Source organism: Watersipora subatra, chromosome 2 (assembly GCF_963576615.1).
Source record: "Watersipora subatra chromosome 2, tzWatSuba1.1, whole genome shotgun sequence".
Lineage (NCBI taxonomy): Eukaryota > Metazoa > Bryozoa > Gymnolaemata > Cheilostomatida > Watersiporidae > Watersipora > Watersipora subatra.
In genome coordinates this window covers 39,774,105-39,791,570 of record NC_088709.1, presented here as the reverse complement: position 1 = coordinate 39,791,570, position 17,466 = coordinate 39,774,105, and positions in this window count along the sequence as shown.

Genomic DNA, 17,466 nt, shown 5'->3' with positions numbered 1-17,466 from the left:
AATAGGCTTGTGGCAGGGGTGAGGTCTGACGCTATTCGTCAAGCCCTAATCAGAGAGGGGCCAACTTTGACATGGGATGCGGCAGTCACTTTGGCCTCACAGATGGATGACTACCAGTCAAGCGCAATGGCTCAGCAGTCCAACAACCCTACGGCAGAAATCAAGGCAACTCAGTCTGGCAGGAAAGGTCCAGCTGCTCAGAGGTTCCAGGTCCCCCAAAATTCAGCCCCTGGCCTGGGACCACCAGCAACCAAAGCTAAGTATCTTACTTCAAAATGTTGGAGATGTGGAAAATCCAATCATTCAGCTGACCAATGCAGGTTTCGAGATGCTACTTGCCACAACTGTGGTCGACTCGGCCATATTAAGCCTATGTGCACCAGGAAACGAGCTCAAGCCAATACAACTCAAGCTAATGCTGCTCATGCTGCTGACCATGTCGAAGCTGAGCAAATGTGTTCTGATTTTGACAATGTTTCACTTGCACAAACCCTAAGAGCAGCAAATTCTCAGAATTCTAATCCTTATTGTGTTACTGTATCTGTGAACGGTGTCGATTTTGTCATGGAAATTGACACTGGTGCAACTGTTTCTTTGATCCCTTATGATGTGTACCAAAAACATTTTGCTAATGCTAAGCTTACTCCATCTGGTATGCAATTCTGTAGTTTCACTGGAGATATGGTGATGAGTGAGGGAAAATTCTTGGTGTCTGTCAAGCATTTTGGCCGGGCTAGACAGCTGTAGTTGCATGTGCTGAGGGCATCTGTTGGGAAGGGATTGGCTTAAGGAGTTACCCATTGACTGGCAATCGATCAAACTGGTAAGTTCACCGGTAAGTGGCCTGCACGAACTTCTTACGAAGTACTATGATATCTTTAAGGGTCAAGGCGTGCTGAAAAGTGCACCGGCTACTCTTGAGTTGGTTGAGGGTGCCGTTCCCAAAAGTTCTAAGCCTTATAGAGTGCCCAATGCGCTACAGCCTGCAGTAGATAAAGAGCTTGATCGTTTGGTTAGTGAGGGTGTTTTGGAACCAGTTGAGAGTAGTGATTGGGCTACTAGCCTGTTGTTTGTTCCTAAGCCGGATGGTTCAATTAGACCGTGCGGGGATTTCAAATCGACTGTGAACCCTTTGCTCAAGGAGGTAGCACCACCTCAAATGAACATGGAGGACATACTTTGTGATTTGGCGGGTAACCAATACTTCTCAAACCTAGACTTCACACAAGCATACAATCAAATGGTCATAGACAAGAGTTTTCGAGATCTGTTGACCCTAGTTACTCATAGAGGGTTGTATCGATATACGAGACTACCATACGGCATTAAGACTGCACCGTCCTTGTGGCAACGAGCGGTTGAACGTGTGCTTAGTGGTATACAAGGTATTCATATATACTACGATGACATACTTGTGGCTGGGCGTACTATTGAAGAACATAATCAGAGGTTGGAGCTTGTGTTCCAGCGTATAGCGGAGTATGGTCTAAAACTCAAAAAGTCTAAATGTTCTTTCCTAAAGTCGGAAGTGAATTACTTAGGTCACTGCATTAATGCTGAGGGTACAAGGCCAGTCCCGTCCAAGCTGGACACCATATTGAACACTGAAGCTCCGACTGACAAAGCTAAGGTGAGATCTTACCTAGGGCTTCTAAACTTCTATCGCCGTTATTTCCCAGACCTCGCGGGTACTGTGGCACCTTTAAATGCACTGCTTAGGGCTAGCACAAAATTTCATTGGTCCAAGGAGGAAAATGATGCTTTTGAGGCATCAAAATGCCTGTTGAAAGAAAGCAAGCTATTGGTTCACTATGACCCAAACTTGCTGGTTAAATTAACCTGCGACGCATCTAGAGTTGGGGTTGCAGCTGTACTCTCGCACACTGTTGATGGGGAAGATCGTCCGGTTCTGTTTGCGTCGCGGAGGTTGAATTCTGCTGAAGTTCTGTATCCTCAGATAGAGCGTGAGGGTCTTGCCATCATTTTTGGGATAGACAAGTTGAGGCACTATCTTTACGGTCGTAAATTTACTCTGGTAACTGACAATCACGCTTTGAGCAGGATATTTGCTCCAAAACAGGGCCTGCCGGTTATGACAGCTGAGCGCATACAGCGATGGGCCCTAAAGCTCTCTGCTTACAATTATGGTTTGGAGTGGCACCGCGGTGTTGAAAACAAAGCTGATTTCCTCTCCCGCTACCCTGGTCCAACGGTTGGTGGAAGTTTTGAGGGAGAGTCACAGGCGTTTATTTTCAAGGTATCTGACCTTGGTCTTCCAGTTACGTCTTTGCAAGTGGCTAGGGCTACCAATAGAGATGTTTTGCTCGGTAAAGTGCTTGGTCTGGTGCAGAGTGACTGGCCCCAGAAACTATTCCCAGCAGATGCTGATCTGTCATCGTACTTTGCTCGCAGGGACGAACTGTCTGTGATGTGTGGAGTGGTCATGTGGGGTACTCGAGTGGTGGTACCACAGTGTCTTAGAGGTAAGTTGCTGCAGGAACTTCATGAGGGGCATCTAGGTACTTCAAAAATGAAGTCAGTGGCAAGATCCTTCATGTGGTGGCCTGGTCTGGATAAAGACATTGAAAATGTCTCCAAGAGTTGTGAATCCTGCATGGAAGTGAGCAATGATCCCAGTGCAACCACATCCCACTCCTGGTTGCCCACTTCTCGCCCCTATCAGCGCGTTCATGTTGATTATGCTGGTCCTATTGGGGGTTGCATGCTGTTTGTTGTGGTGGATTCATTTTCGAAGTGGCCGGAGGTGGTAGTTACTAAATCCATGACAACAGAAAACACAATTGATACGCTCAGATCGCTGTTTGCCAGGTGGGGGGTGCCTGCGGAACTTGTCAGCGATAATGGTCCTCAATTTACTAGTGTAGAATTTCAGGCATTCATGGCTCATTTAGGCATCAAGCACAAGCGTGGTGCCCCATACCACCCGTCTACCAATGGTCTGGCTGAATGGTTTGTGCAAACTGTGAAGGGGGCCTTTAAAGCGTCTAGCGCTGATAGCGGAGGTGTACAATGCAACTTGGACAGGTTTTTATTGGCTTACCGTAATGCCTCCCACTCGATTACAGGAGAGAGTCCAGCACAGCTAATGCTGGGATGCCCATTGAGATCTAGGCTTGATTGTGTTAAACCTGAGGTTTTGTCGAAGCAGCGCCAGGGCCCTTGTCCAGGTAGTGTCGTGCGTGGGTTTGGCATAGGCTCTTCGGTGTGGGTGAGGTGTTACTTAGGAGCAGTGAAATGGAAGAAGGGTGTTATTGTTGACCAAACCAGTCCGCTCTGTTATTATGTTGAGGTAGATGGTAGGAGGTGGAAACGCCATATCGACCAACTCAAGAGTGGCACGGTAAGCACTGATATTGATTCACCAGTCCGTTTTGATATTGACTCCGATGTCAGGGTACCACCTCATTCAGGCCATTTACCATATGTTGCTCCTTCTAGACAATCTAATGCAGCTCCACAGCCAGTCCGCTCTCCTCAGGTGAAAGGGTTGCCCTTGCATGTGGAGCCTCAGCCTAGCACTACGTGTCCTGAAACTGTAAGTAATCCACATCCTTATACAACTGTCACCATATCGCCAGGACCTAGGCGCTCTAACAGGGTACGTAACGCTCCAAAGCGTTTGGACTTGTAAATACATTTAGCATGTTTCGCTTAACGTAATACTCATACTACTAGTCGTAGTTAGTTACTGTTTTACTCAGACTACTGGTCGTAGTTAGTTGCTGTTTTACTCATACTACTAGTCGCAGCTTAGTTACTGAGTTCTCTTTGTAAAGGGAGAATCTGTTATATACTCACATGCTAATGCTCATTGGTCCTTGACCTTTTCACGTGCTTCCTGTTTACGGCATTAGTGCCGCTTTTACGTCAGTCGTGTTTATGTAGCCAATATGGCCTAATACGTTTAATAAAGAGTCTCACTTAATCCAAGCAATCTGATCCAAGTTATAACAGATCGTAGACAGGAAAATGTAGAGAATATTGGAAATTACTAGTTCTTTTGTGAACCGCTTTTCCTTTGGTGATACTGCAGGAACTGTGCAGGACATGATGTCATCAATTGAACATTTCTTTTGTCAATCTGTTTTGGTCAAAACTTTTGGCTAAAACTTATTGTGTAGAGTGGATATGATATGATGATACGCCATTATTGTTGACGATTTTCAACTGATGACACCAATTCCTGCGTTCATTGTGATCAACAATGGTGAAGAATTCATTACATCAGTTAACATACGCATGATGATGTTGCGTCACACATGACAATTAGAAGCTGGCCTAATGAGGTGAATGTCTGGCTTTGCACAGGTAATAAAAACAGCTTATAAACAGTTGCAAGTAATGCAATGTAAATGTAATGTAGTAGGTAAAGTAATGTAATGTTTATAAGCTGTTTTTATTACCTGTGCAATGCAGGGCATTCAGCTAGTAGTTTATTGGAAGAGCACAGAAAAAGTTCCACTAGTCTTTTGTATTTTCCACAGGTAATAAAACCAGTTCATAAAAACAGTTGCGGGTAATGTTTAGTGTAAAGGCATGGAACTTTCTACAGTCAGCAAATTATGCTTAACATTATTACATTGTCAACATACATTAACAACATTGACCTATAACATTAATATGTCTGTCACTTATAGCATTAATACTCCTGTCACTTATAGTATTAATACTCCTGTCACTTATAGCATTAATACTCCTGTCACCTATAGTATTAATATTCCTTTCACCTATAAAATTAATATTCCTGTCACCTACAGCCTGTCAAGAATAATACCTTAATAATTATGCAGCCTGTCAGTTTGCTGCTTTGTCTTTAATTTGAAACCAAATTACAGAACTACTTTGTCTACAGTCAATAGCTGCTGAATATGAAGCACTAAGTACATGAGTTATATCAGCTGGCAGCCCAACCAATATTTCTTTAACATCTACACCAACCTTTCTCTCATCTAATAACTGCTCAATACGGAGCACTAAGTACATGAGTTATATCAGCTGGCAGCCTAACCAATGTTTCTTTAACATCTACACCAACCTTTCTCTCATCTAATAGCTGCTCAATACGGAGCACTAAGTACATGAGTTATATCAGCTGGCAGCCTAACCAATGTTTCTTTAACATCTACACCAACCTTTCTCTCATCTAATGACTGCTCAATATGAAGCACTAAGTACATGAGTTATATCAGCTGGCAGCCCAACCAATGTTTCTTCAACATCTACACCAACCTTTCTCTCATCTAATAGCTGCTCAATACAGAACACTAAGTACATGAGTTATATCTGCTGGCAGCCTTACCAATATTTCTTTAACATCTACACCAACCTTTCTCTCATATAATAGCTGCTCAAGACAGAGCACTAAGTATATGAGTTATATCAGCTGGCAGCCTAACCAATATTTTTTTAACATCTACACCAACCTTTCTCTCATCTAATGACTGCTCAATATGAAGCACTAAGTACATGAGTTATATCAGCTGGCAGCCTAACCAATGTTTCTTTAACATCTACACCAACCTTTCTCTCATCTAATAGCTGCTCAATACGGAGCACTAAGTACATGAGTTATATCTGCTGGCAGCCTTACCAATATTTTTTTAACATCTACACCTACCTTTCTCTCATATAATAGCTGCTCAAGACAGAGCACTAAGTACATGAGTTATATCAGCTGGCAGCCTAACCAATGTTTCTTTAACATCTACACCAACCTTTCTCTCATCTAATGACTGCTCAATATGAAGCACTAAGTATATGAGTTATATCAGCTGGCAGCCTTACCAATGTTTCTTTAACATCTACACCAACCTTTCTCTCATCTAATATCTGCTCACTATGAAGCACTAAGTACATGAGTTATATCAGCTGGCAGCCTAACCAATGTTTCTTTAACATCTACACCAACCTTTCTCATCTAATGACTGCTCAATACAAAGCACTAAGTACATGAGTTATATCAACTGGCGGCCTAACCAATGTTTCTTCAACATCTACACCAACCTTTGTCTCATCTAATGACTGCTCAATACGGAGCACTAAGTAACTGAGTTATATCAGCTGGCAGCCTAACCAATGTTTCTTCAACATCTACACCAACCTTTCTCTCATCTAATGACTGCTCAATACGGAGCACTAAGTAACTGAGTTATATCAGCTGGCAGCCTAACCAATGTTTCTTTAACATTTCCGTCCATTTTTTTCCGTATATGTAATTGCTGCTGAACTAATTTACTGGCATGTAAGACAGTCTCTCTCTCCCTCTCTCCCCCTCTCCCTCTCCTTCTCTTTCCATCTCTCTCCCTCTCCCTCTCCCTCTCTCTCACTCTCTTTCTCCCTCTCTCTCTCTTTTTTTCTATTCTTTGGAGATATTCTTTTAAAATGCTGTCTCCAAAGCCCTGCTTAGTGGGCATCTCCTTAGTGTTGATAATTGAGAAGTTTCATGGTTATAGGTTATAGCCAATTGACAATAACAGCAATAGATTTCACAAAACCCATGCCAATTTATTGATATAAAAGAGCTAGAAAATCGCAAACATTAAGAATATGGTAGTGATGTACCACTGACATAATAGCACTAAAATATATAATAGTAATAAAGATAACAAATAGTAATATTAACATACGAGATCATAAGTTAGTAACCATTACAGACATTACTCACAACATTATAGTTGTATGCAAGATGTTCACAAGCAGTAGAAGTTAATTAACAGATATCTATATTTGTAGATCAGCAGGGAACACTTGTAGTGCTACAGGTTTAGAGTCCTTATCGAGTGCGTAGCAGAAGTTGAGATACTGAGTGAACTCTGATTTCTCTCTGACTATACCAGATAAGTCTATGAGAAGAGAAGTTAACTCCACTGTAGCTATTTGTTGAGTCTGAACAGCTGAACTTTGTCTACATGAAAGCTCATTTTCATCTAGAATGTTCCGTCTTGCATTCACAATTTTAGCTTTGAGCACAGATGCAGCAGTTGTACTAGCTGCCTGCATGTTGGTCTCTCGAGTGTAGAGGTTAGATAGAAGCTCTCCTAGACACTGCCACATCATGTTGGTCTCTCCTGTGTTTGGGTTATAGCGAAAAGACCTAAATGGTAAAAAAAAACAATATACATATAGGTTAAGTTTTGTTATAGAACCATATATGATTTTAGAGATCTATATTGTAAATGATACAAAACAACCTTTACAAGCAGAGCCCAGATTTTTAACTTTTGTTTAAGAGCTTGACAGCTTGAAACTAAGTATTTCAAGATACCAAACTACCTTATGGTGTCGTATAAGACATTCATACTCTAAGGTATGTCTGCAGTTAAGCAGTTGTTGTTTTTTTTATAAGGAAGCCAGACTTTTCAAAATGCTCCACAGATCATCATGGCATGAGTTCCAAAGTGCATTACACGTCAGCTTGTTTCTGGCGCAGGACTTAATGGCGTAGGTTACAAGATCAAACTTTATCCACCGTTTATTGTCCCACGACCAAACACGAGCGAAGCGATTGGTTTGGGAGATTTATGATAAATGCACATGTGCACACAACTCCCGAAAAATTATTCGTAAACAGCCGTCACCAAACCCTTGTAACGAAATCTTATCAACAAATTTAACTATTTTTAGTAAAGTCGTTTAAGTATAATAATGCTACAAAACGCATATGAACCTATTTAAATATGTTACCAAGCCTTTGAAAGGTTACTGCAAATTCTTAAAACTAACCCATCTGATCGGATTATACATAAATAGACAGATTTATTTGGCCGAAAATCGTTATTAAAACTTGCTAAGCCTCACTTTTATCAAAGTTAAGACCGGAAATTAAAACGCCGAGCGACAGAGAATCGAACGATCAAGTCGTGCGCATTTCACGAAAAAAATAACGTGCACGTTTCACCAGTCTATAGCATTGTCATATTGCCGAAGGTTTCTGTAATTAAGTTAGGAGTACTGAAATCGTTTCATTTTTGCCGATTTCAAAGTAACTGACATTTTTGACAATTTTGAGTACTTTGGTATTCTAACTGATGTCCAACGCAGTGTAAGTAAAAAAAATGACGATGATATTTTTAACGGTTCTTATGAGATTATTACAATAATTAATTATAAGTTTGGATGACTGCAAAACAATGACTACGTAGTACAGATTTTCTAAAAATCTATATAAATATCGCAACTTCGTGATATAATTAGCTATGACGTTTTGAAATGTAAACAAAATTGTGCATTGGTTTTTATATTATTACTATATTAATAATATTGGTTATTCTAATAATATCAGTGCATTTTACTTCTAATATTGGCCAATATTGCATTTCTCCTATTGCAGGGGAGAAATATAAACATATAATCTTTTCCTTTCATTATTGCTATTTGTTGTATATAATAACACCTACACCCTGTACATTACAGCTACCATTGCAGTTATCCTATTGCACTGCAGTGCCGTTTGACTGCTAATGTTGCATTTCTCAAACATCAGTACCCTTTCTTCTTTTTTCCGATATCACTTTGGTCGTGGGCTGTAAGACAGTGGAATTTCTAGTGAGTAACGGATTCAACAATGTGTTAGATGATTTGATGTTTTAAAAATTCAAAACTAAAAAGTTGGTGAGTTCTTGGTTATCACTAACAAATATACAGATATACATGTTATATGCTTGTTTAATATAGTGTTGGAGTTGTCTTATATTGTCGGAACATTATGCTTTATTTAACCATTGAAACTACTAACATTGCGGTGTCAGCTATCAGCCCCTCAACATCATGAACATTCATGCTAATTTTCATCTTTAGCCTGTTAGCTTTTACTTACAATGTACCTAAACACATATGTACAAACAACTACATATATGCATGATAGTAATATCTTCTGCTAGCTTTCTCCTTTAAATGAGAGCTATTGTGGATATCTACTGTACTATCTGATCAAGTTATATGTACTTCATTGTATATATACCATATTTATGGTAGTGGTGTAATTAGATCGAAAATAAAGCCGCGTCAATGCTAAAGTCTCTACTGATACAGTATAGTCATTTGTGAGCTTTAGAAGTGGAATTCCAGCAGACCTCAATGGCAACCTTAAGAGCTTACGAGGCGTCAGGCAGCGTAGAGTAACAGAGGTAGCAGTTGACTGGTACATCTACTGAAGGAAAAGGATGTTCATCTCGTACTTTGTCTAGGTCATCCTTAACCACACCTCTTCTAATAGGATTGAACTCGGTCAGATCGACAAGAGGTTTAAGAGTTGTCGTCTCCCAACCATGATTTGTCCTGTTACATCTAGTACCTCTGCTACCAATGGATCCTCGACAGAATGTCAGAAAAACCAACTAAAATAGTACACATCAAACTAGACTTGAATTAAAATTAATAAGCCTAGACTTTAAGGTGCCACCTTTATTGTAAGCAGGAACCTAGTTTTAGGCTGCTACCTTTAATATAAACAGGAGCCAAGGTGTCTACGTCTAGTTCCTTTCCTTAATTTCACATTTCTGTTGGTAGAGATTGTGTCATTTAAGTTGACACATATTTCTGGGTGGCCAGAATACAGTACAATAGTCATTAATGTTGACATTTCTGAGTGGCCAACATAAGATAGAATTAGATACAAAGTGACTAGTCGTTAATGATTGACTAGGTGGATGCCGGCGTTGCCCGGGTATAAAAAGGTCTTTAAACGGAAAATTCATTTTTATTTAACATATAACATTTACCCTTTTAACTTTTAAACTTTATGGGAAAAGTGTTTTTTGTGCAGCTGAAATAGATTAAGAGAAAAAAGAAAACAACTGTAAAAAAATAAAACTGTAAAGGTGTTTAAATGTAAATGTGATATCATTAGCAAGTAATGGCTAAAAATTGTATGTTTTGTTACAATTACGATGAAAAATTATTTCCTATATGATTATGGTTCGTTTCAGTGTTGGCATCATAAGGTGAAAATATCGAATAGACGTATAGAGCTGTATAGAAGCTAATAGTAATTATCTAATGAAATCACCTCCTGGTAAAAAATTATCAAAGCCATCATCATTCAAAATTAGTAACAAAAGAAAATGTTAACCTTAGTAACTATAGTTACCTGCAATAACTTTACTGTATTTAGTGGTAACAATCTGCAAGAAAATGTAACATTACAATGTACTACGTGCAGAGTTCTTACCTTCGAGACAGACGCGTAACATAAACGCTGAATCTAACTCTTATGAATTTAGCTTACTAAACACATACTAGAAGGAAGTTTTAGTATGTATTTTAGTAAACTGCAACCTTTTAACTAAATTTATCATTCATCTGTTTGCGTTTTTACCATAACGGATAACGCTGAACTCGCCAAGATGGGCAACGTGTATCTCTTAATAACGTATATAATCAGTACATAAATTGCCAAATTTTAATTTCAAGAAAAGTTATTGTTGATATCGTGTGGCAGAAAGAATTCGCCCTAATGAACAGATAATGAAAAAGCATCGGGTTTCAGAGAGTTAGGCAAAAAATGTTTTATAACAGTTGCGTCGTAGCCCGCAGGCGCAATGTATCAATTAATATGTCATTTAGCATTTATCATGTGTAAAGAGTATACAGAATATAGCAAGAGCTATGGAGCCTTCGAAGACTTGTGGTTAGATTATTGGTTTACAAACATGCGGTTGCAATCTTTGTGAGTTCAAATCCAGCGCGAAGTGAGTTTTTCATTCCAATATGTTAATAGCTGTAGCTGGACACACCAATTAACAGATTCAGAGTCACGGAATAACAGACACACAAACACTGAGGTTTACATATATAGATAAACTAGCTGTGCTACCCGGCGTTGCCGCGGTAATAAAAAATTCTGGACAGAAAATTGATTTGTATTTAACATATAACAACATTTACTATTCTAACTTTCAAACTACACATCATGAGAGAAGTGTTTTGTGTAGCTTAAAAACAATTGTAAAGGTTTTAAAACTTTGTCAAACAACTGTAACTTTCAAGCTGTTAGCCTGGCACATTGTCAATGGAAAATTGCAGTAAGCTGCTATGCTTCTAATGCTGGTACTTCATGACATTGTGTCAGCATTGTTGTCCAGCTGCAGTTATTCTAATAATAGTTTTAGCCGGAATTCAGACAGCTATATGACATACACACAGACATACTTTGAGAAATATATATATATATAGATGTAGGAAGAAGTGTAAAATGTTATTAATAATATTTACTACCTTGGTAAAAGACTCCAGCTCAGGTTGACACAAAGCATCTACCACTTCCTGTACAGAGCAGTGAGTTCCATCGTTACCAGAGATGTTCCCTTTCTTATATCCATGAGACATAATGACTAGAGCCACCATAAAGCCATGACCAGGTTGTTGAGAGAAATCTTTAATTTCTTTCAGCATCTCGTCTGCTGACTTGTCAAGCCGACGTGTGACCTGAAGACATAATTTTTCACAACTTGTAGAATCTTGTAAAAGGTAAAAGTAATTTGCTGGTCATAATTTCTATCTTCTTAGTAAATCTAACCAAACAAATAAACTGTGAGATAAATATCAGTAGTAGAATAAACAAGCTTTTGTGAGCACTTTAATACAGAAACAAGAGGTCAAATGTAAAAGTATTCTGTTTTTTCAAACTATATAAGCAGGCTAATACAGTTGATAAAATATGGATGAAAATTTATAAATAAAAAAACAGAAAATGTATATATATATTATATACATATACAGTGAAACATGGATAACTCGAACTTCACGGGACCGAGCGAAAGTGTTTGAGTTATCAGAGCGTTCAAGTTATCAGAGCACAGTCACAAGTGAATATATTTACCAGTAGATACATATACAAACTACATGTATAAATAAAACTAAAGTATAGGTTGTTTGTTGTAAGTTAAAGGGCATCTGATGTGGAGTTTTAAAGTATTTATCAGAAAGTATAGATATTTTTATACACTTGAGATTTGTGTTGTTTTAGGTGATGTGACTGCCAGAACTTTTTCAGATTAAAATTGGCAAAACCTAATCGCGGTTAAAACGCTCAGAAGACTTTTTTTTTGTGAGTGTTTTACTCGAGATCAATTTTGCCAATTTTAATCTTAAAACGTCTTGTCAGTCACATCACCTAAAACTGCAAACAAATCTCAGCCCAATAGAAAAATATCTATTCTTTCTGATAATTCTTAAAACTGGACATAAGTAAACATTTATGACCAATGCAAAAAAGCATGCTTTACATCTGATCAGTTGTTTCATTTAAAAAACTTATCGAGTGTAGTCTGTGACAAGGTATTTTTTTGACAAAGATCAACAGTGTGACTTATTGTAGAAATAGATTTTAAACAGTTATTATAGTCCTTAAAAACTTGTTAGCCTTTTCTAACAAAATTGGCCTATCGATAGGTACGCCTTCACTACGCACTTGTCTAAACCAAGTCAATAATACACCATCCAAATCATCGTGCGACGTTGAACGATCTCTTAGCTTTGATGAATTTTGGTCACATAACGATCTTATTCTTTCTTTTTGTTTAATCCATGTTGACACTGTACTTTTTGGAAGATTTTCTCTTTTTGATAATGCTGATAGCTTTTATCCTGCTTCGATTTCCTCGAGTACTTTAAGTTTGTCAGAAGGTTTCCACGCTTTTCTTTGCTTGCGTGATGCCATCATAAAGCGGATGTCTGTTGTAGCGGACGCCAAGCCACGAGCCTATTTGTGACATTTTATCTTTATGTATCCGCATATAATCACTGTTACAATATGTATTTTGTCTGTGTCTATCTTTATTAAATTTTTATCGCTAATACCTTCTAACGTTTATAGCTTGGCCGTAACTAAGCGAACGTCTTAGCTGTTGTATAATCGTAATACTCTTTTGGAGATCAATACCTATGTAGTATTGTTTCCTTATTCTCGTAATGCTATGATATAAACGTATCGAGATTCAGTCAGTTTCCGGTTAAATAAATGTTCACCGAAATATTCATTTCCAAGTTACATCCTTCGCATCAGTATGCTAAAACACAACATGGTGCCCAGTACGTGCTAATTCTAGATGCACAAACATTTATTGCATATATTTAGATACGTTCTCTAACATATAATGCCAAAATTTAATCCTCCGAAGGAGTTTGACTTTGACCCGGCAAACTGGACGGAATGGTTTGCTCGTTGGAACCGCTATCATGCAGTAGCGAAGCTCAGTAAAGATGAAGAGCAGTTACAGATAGACAGTTTCTTATACTGCCTAGGAAGTAAAAGTGAAGGCATATTTAATGGCCTAAGTCTGTCCGCTGATGATGCAAAGAGCTACAAAAAAGTTACTGAAGCTTTTCAGAAATATTTTACCCTACGTAAATACATTATTTATGAAAAGGCTAGGTTCTTCAGACGCGATCAACAGCCAGGAGAGACAGTTGAGCAATATATCCGAGCCCTTAATGACATTGCAGACAGGTGTGAGTTTTCAAACAAGTTTGAGCAAATGCGAGACCGTATAGTAGTTGGCATCCTCGACACTGACTGCAGCCGTGAAATGCAAAAGATGAATGTGGACCAGCTAACAGAAGGAGTTGCCATTAACATGGCCCGACAATCAGAAGAGATGGACAAACACATGAAAGACTTGGCTGGGCATGGTGGAGCTGCGGCAAACAAATCTGACATTGTCAACGCCGTCTCAAGAGTTCAAAGCAGCAGCAGACCCAAATCTAGGAGCAACCACCTAGCGAGTAGTAATGTCAGTAAGCAGAGTAATAACACTCCATGCGGCAGATGTAGATATTTGACGCATACAAGAGGAACATGCCCTGCCAAAGATGTTAGCTGTAAATCTTGTGGAAAGGTCGGTCACTATGCTAAAGTGTGTAGATCTAAACTTGAACCCAACATCAGCCAAGAAGAAGAACGGATATTCCTTGGTGAAATAACCGACACCAGTGTGGGCGTGTGGACAAAAACCATCTCTGTCGACAAGCTCGATGCGCCTGTTCAGTTCAAGTTGGACACCGGCACAGACGTTTCCATACTACCTAGTACACTCTGTGTACATGTAGCCCTTGAAAAAACAAAGAAAAAGTTTGTAGGCCCGGGCAACATTAAGATACCAGTACTAGGTTCATTTAGGGCTGTACTTACTGTCAATAACGTTAATCATAGTGAAACAATGTATGTTGTAAATAAAACGAAAGCGTTACTTAGTCGCAGTGCATGTGTTAAACTAGGTTTGATATCTTGTGAATGTGATGTAGACTCTGTTTACAATACTACTGAACCTTATGCATTTCGTAGTGAGTTTCCTAAACTTTTTCAAGGCTTGGGTAAGATGAAACAGGAAGTAGGAATAGAATTACGCCCTGACTGCAGACCCTTCACTATCAACACCCCACGGTCCATGCCCTATCCGTTGTTGCCTAATGTTAAACAAGAGTTAGCTGATATGGTTACCAAAGGTGTCGTGTCCCCCGTCAGTGAGCCTACCGATTGGTGCACCCCTATGGTTGTTGTTCCCAAAGCCAACAAAAAAGTCCGAATTTGTGTTGACTACACAGAATTAAACAAAGTTGTCTGTCGAGAGGTTCACCCAATGGCTCACGTTGAGTCAAGTCTTGCCAAACTCAGAAATGGTATCGTTTTTACTGTCCTTGATGCCAATTCCGGTTTTTACCAAATTCCTCTCTCCCCTAAAGCAAAAATGTTAACCACGTTCAGGTCTCCATTTGGTAGGTTTGCTTTTAATCGGTTGCCTTTCGGTCTGTCATCTAGCCCAGAGTTGTATTCCAAAATTGTGTCTCAAGTTCTGGATGGCCTCGAAGGCGTAATAGTCCATATAGATGACGTGTGCATATGGGGAAAATCCACTGCTGAGCATGATGCCAGAGTTCATGCTGTGTTGAGTAGGATGATTGAGGCTGGTATGACTCTAAATGTTGATAAGTGCAAGCTCTCCTGCAGCAGCATAAAATTTCTCGGTCATGTCATATCTGCTTCTGGTATTCGCGCTAACCCTGAGGCTATTCAAGGCATTGAAAGTTTTGCCACGCCAACTTGTGTTAAGGATGTTCGTAGTTTCTTAGGTATGGCAAACCCGCTCAGCAAGTTCACCACCAAGCTTGGTGAACTCAGTGCTCCGTTGCGAGAGTTACTTCACAAAAATTCTGTGTGGATTTGGGATAAAGCTCAGGAGCAAGCGTTCAATGGTGTCAAGGAAGAGTTGAAGCGTTCAATGGAACTTGCACCATATAGCCCACAATGTGAAACAGTTATACACACAGACGCCTCTCGAGGTGGCATCGGTGCTGCCTTGTTTCAAGTGCAAGATGATGGGGAGTTGCGATTAGTCAGTGCAGCTTCTCGAGCGCTGAGTGAAACCGAGAAACGGTATGCCACTATTGAGCAGGAAGCTTTAGGTGTTGTCTGGGCATGCGAAAAGTTTCGAGATTATATCATAGGCCTGAAAGTAGTGATAAAAACCGATCACAAGCCCTTGGTCCCACTACTGAACGACATAGAATTAGACAAAAACCCAGCCCGTATCCAGAGGTTTCAAATGCGTCTCATGAGGTTTCACTATCGTGTTGAACACATCTCAGGAAAGAATAACGTTATTGCTGACGCGTTGTCATGTTCTCTTGGTCCTATCAGTGAAGATGATGTTATGTTAATGGAGGATGTTGAGTTGTTTGCTGTGTCAGCACTTTATTGCACTGCCTCATCACCTCGTTTAGAGGAGTTGAAAGTTCAACAAGAGCATGATGAGGTCACCTCCCGCGTTCTCAGTTATGTGAGGTCTAGCTGGCCTACGTACCTCCCTTCTCATGAGATTTTACTACGTCCCTATTTTGAGTGCCGCTCTAGGCTTTCTATAGTTGATGGTGTCCTGGTTTTTGATGACCGTATCGTAATCCCCCAAATTGAGCATCTCTCGGTCCTTGAAAAAATTCACAGTGGCCATTTTGGTATTGTAAAGTGCCGAGCTAGAGCTGCCCAATCAGTATGGTGGCTTAGCATGTTCCAACAGATAGCTGAAATGGTGCGTAGGTGTGAATCGTGCAGGAAGGAGTCTAATGTTCAGCAAGCTCCTCTTCTCCGTTCAGAATTTCCCAACCATCCTTGGGAAAAACTAGGCAGTGATTTGTTTTTTTGGACAGCAAATGGTATTTGCTAATAGTAGATTATCATTCTCGATTTATTGAAGTTGCATTGTTAAGAGAGACCACTAGTTCTAAAGTGATCTTACACATGAAGAGTATTTTTGCCCGCCATGGAGTCCCTGAGGTTTTAATTTCGGACAATGGCCCTCAGTACGCCTCAGATGAGTTCAGGTTTTTTGCTAAGGCGTACGGGTTCACACATATCACCAGTTCTCACAAACACCCACAAGGAAATGGTGCCGCTGAACGGGCAGTCCAGACCATGAAGAAAATCCTCAAAAAAGAGCCAGATCCTTATTTAGGTCTTATGGCATACAGGTCTTCTTCACTAGAAAATGGTCTCTCCCCGTCTGAACTGCAAATGAGTCGCAAAATTCGCACAACACTACCCTCTTTGCCTTCAGTTCTAACTCCCAAACAACCAGATCTGGAAGCTGTCCGTTCCAAAGAGTCCCTCAGTCGAATTCAGTGTAAAGCTAACTCTGATGAAAGACGTCGTGTTGTAGTCCCGCCTTGCCTTAGTCCAGGTAGTAATGTTCATGTTCGGGACTTGAAACGAGACGCTGAAGTTGTTGGTTGTTCCCCCACAACGCCCCGTTCAGTGGTGGGGCAGGATAGCAGGGGGAGTGCAGTCAGGCGGAATATCACTAACATAGTTCCGTTAGAACACACCGATTCTCCCAAAGTAAATGATAGTGCAAAACAGTCTAGTTTTGGCCGAACTACTAGGCCACGTAAAATTTTAGATCTATAGTAAATTGCATATAGTACGCCTTGCTTTTGACAATCCTGTTAACATTACTATATTGAATAATGGTTTTATTCATATATTGCTTTATGTAGTTTGTAGTAGTAGTTTTATCCATTCGTGTTTTGTGGCCTGCTATTTGGCTGTTTTATTTTATCAACCCGGGAAAGGGAGATATTGTATAATCATAATACTCTTTTGGAGATCAATACCTATGTAGTATTGTTTCCTTATTCTCGTAATGCTATTATATAAACGTATCGAGATTCAGTCAGTTTCCGGTTAAATAAATGTTCACCGAAATATTCATTTCCAAGTTACATCCTTCGCATCAGTATGCTAAACCACAACATTAGCGACCCTATTAATCATTTTTATACGATTTCTTTTTCGGTTCCATTATACGATATGGGGGAAATTATATGTACACTATATGCGTATAAAAAGCGCTTTCGTTAAGAAAGCAGAGTAGTCTCAACTCCGCGACTAGTAGAACCTCCTTCGAAATAAATTGAACGGAAACCATGTTTGTGAATTCGGCAAAAAACTGTTCG